Source organism: Littorina saxatilis, linkage group LG12 (genome assembly GCF_037325665.1).
Source record: "Littorina saxatilis isolate snail1 linkage group LG12, US_GU_Lsax_2.0, whole genome shotgun sequence".
Lineage (NCBI taxonomy): Eukaryota > Metazoa > Mollusca > Gastropoda > Littorinimorpha > Littorinidae > Littorina > Littorina saxatilis.
In genome coordinates, this window is record NC_090256.1 from 54,420,603 (window position 1) to 54,423,529 (window position 2,927).

The following is a 2,927-nucleotide window of genomic DNA, read 5'->3' on the forward strand; positions in this document are numbered from 1 at the left end:
AGCCTACTTACATGGACACGACTGCCAAATAGTCTCGGCCCGCTCAAAATAACAATCACCGAGACTTTCAGTAATTCCATCGCGTGACGTCCAACCCTCGTACGTCATAATGTGACGTCAATGTAATATGACGTCTTCAAATGTTAAAGTTTCTACCACAGACATACATACATACATACATACATACATACATACATACGCACGCACGCACAGACAGACAAAAGTTAGCATCGCATAGGCTACACTTCGTGAGCCAAAAAGAGAAAACAAACCAGTAGCATGCTCTTTTAATTCACGGTTTTTTTTTTAATACGGCTGTGAGCGTATACAGCAATTTTCAACGGTTTCTCTCTGGAGCATATGTTTGCTTAGTGCACGGATATGAAGTTACTGACCGGGACATAACACTGATGAGGGGGGTAGGTGCAATTGTTCGGACATCTTTGTGTGTGTGTGTGTGTGTGTGCAACTGAAAAAAACAACCAAACATGAGCAAATACGCGGTCAAACGAGACTGTGAGTCCGTTCCAATGAATGTTTGTTTGTTATATTTAGTCAAGTTTTGACTAAATATTTTAACGTAGAGGGGGGAATCGAGACGAGGGTCGTGGTGTATGTGCGTATGTGTGTGCGTGCGTGCGTGTGTGTGTGTGTGTGTGTGTAGAGCGATTCAGACTAAACTACTGGACCGATCTTTATGAAATTTGACATGAGAGTTCCTGGGTATGAAATCCCCGAACGTTTTTTTTCATTTTTTTTGATAAATGTCTTTGATGACGTCATATCCGGCTTTTCGTGAAAGTTGAGGCGGCACTGTCACGCCCTCATTTTTCAACCAAATTGGTTGAAATTTTGGTCAAGTACTCTTCAACGAAGCCCGGGGTTCGGTATTGCATTTCAGCTTGGTGGCTTAAAAATTAATTAATGACTTTGGTCATTAAAAATCTGAAAATTGTAAAAAAAAATAACAATTTATAAAACGATCCAAATTTACGTTTATCTTATTCTCCATTATTTGCTGATTCCAAAAACATATAAATATGTTATATTCGGATTAAAAACAAGCTCTGAAAATTAAATATATAAAAATTATTATCAAATTTTTTTTTTCGAAATCAATTTAAAAACACTTTCATCTTATTCCTTGTCGGTTCCTGATTCCAAAAAATATATAGATATGATATGTTTGGATTAAAAACACGCTCAGAAAGTTAAAACAAAGAGAGGTACAGAAAAGCGTGCTATCCTTCTCAGCGCAACGAATACCCCGCTCTTCTTGTCAATTCCACGTGTTCTGTGAGTTCGACAGCTACTTGACTAAATATTGTATTTTCGCCTTACGCGACTTGTTTTTTGTTTGCAGCCGACCACGAAGGGCCATATCAGGGCGGTGCTGCCGTGCGCCACACACAAGACAGAAGTCGCAGCACAGGCTTCATGTCTCACCCAGTCACATTATTCTGACACCGGACCAACCAGTCCTAGCACTAACCCCATAATGCCAGACGCCAGGCGGAGCAGCCACTAGCTATAGATTGCCAATTTTAAAGTCTTAGGTATGACCCGGCCGGGGTTCGAACCCACGACCTCCCGCTCACTGGGCCGCGGACGCCTTACCACTAGGCCACCGTGTTTCCAATGAATGCATTCGGTCAAACGAGATACGGTCAAACGAGATACGGCCAAACGAGATACGGCCAACCGGGAGTACACCAGGGTACCGATTCGCCCCCTCCCATCTAGCCCCCGCTGTGTAGTAGCCGACTACACGCGCTACTTGCTTTCAATCTGTCAACGGTATCAACTCACCCCTGTGTATTCCACACAATGAAGTTGACTTTTGATGTTTCTCGTGGAGAACAAGTTATAACAAATTACACGTTTACCTGAGTTTACCTGATTTCGGTGAGGATTAGCGTGAAAGTCACTTCACAACCATGGCTCTCCAGATCTTGACCACCAGTTGGGGAGAAAACAGTGTGTTTGTACAAAGTTTTCAGTTCAGGTTTGACAAAACAGTTAAAACACACTGGATATGTATAAACAGAGGCTGTAGCGGAACTAAAAACTGAACATTCGCCTTTTTAATAAACGTCACCTTTGTTACCTTTTAAGCAACTATACACAGTGGGAATGTTTGTGTATATGTGCAACATGACAAAGAAAGTTGGAAGTTCGCAATACACAAAGCCATAAACTGTCTGCGCACATGTTTTTTTTAGAGTGTGTGTGTGTGTGTGTGTGTGTGTGTGTGTGTGTGTGTGTGTGTGTGTGTGTGTGTGTGTGTGTGTGTATGTGTCAGTGTTAGTGTCACTGTGTGTGTGTGTGTGTGTGTGTGTCCTGTCTGTGTGTGTGTGTGTGTGTGTGTTTGTGTGTGTGTGTGTGTGTGTGTGAGTGTGTGTGTGTGGGGGGAGGGTGTGCCTGTGCGCCCTCTGAAAAACAGAGACGGATTTTACCGAGCGGGGGCGAATCGCCTCTCTGGTTGAAAACCCAAGAAAATTGGGGACGAGATGGGAGGGGGCAAGTTAGGAGGGGACGAGTTAGGAAGGGGCGAGTCGGGACGTCACCGTCAGAGGCACGTCGTACTTTTCAACATTAAACATTCAACATTACATTAGTGTGCAGAGCCGCGTCTGCGCTTGTTATTCAGTCTCTCGAATTTCATTAAATCGATCTTCCCCAGCGGCCATTGCATGATCCTTGCCCTCTGTAAATGCCCTCTGCCTCAATCAAAACTTAACTGAATGTATAAAATAGCAAGAATGTAAGCTATAGTTTCGTGTCGTTAACATACAACAAAACATTTATTCATCAAGTCATTTTTTCCGCTTAAAACCGAAAGTGAAAGTGCACGGCTGACGGCTGACAGACAAAGGGAGAGTACTCTGAATAATTCAGCGGAGCGACACGTCGGACTTACTTCCGGT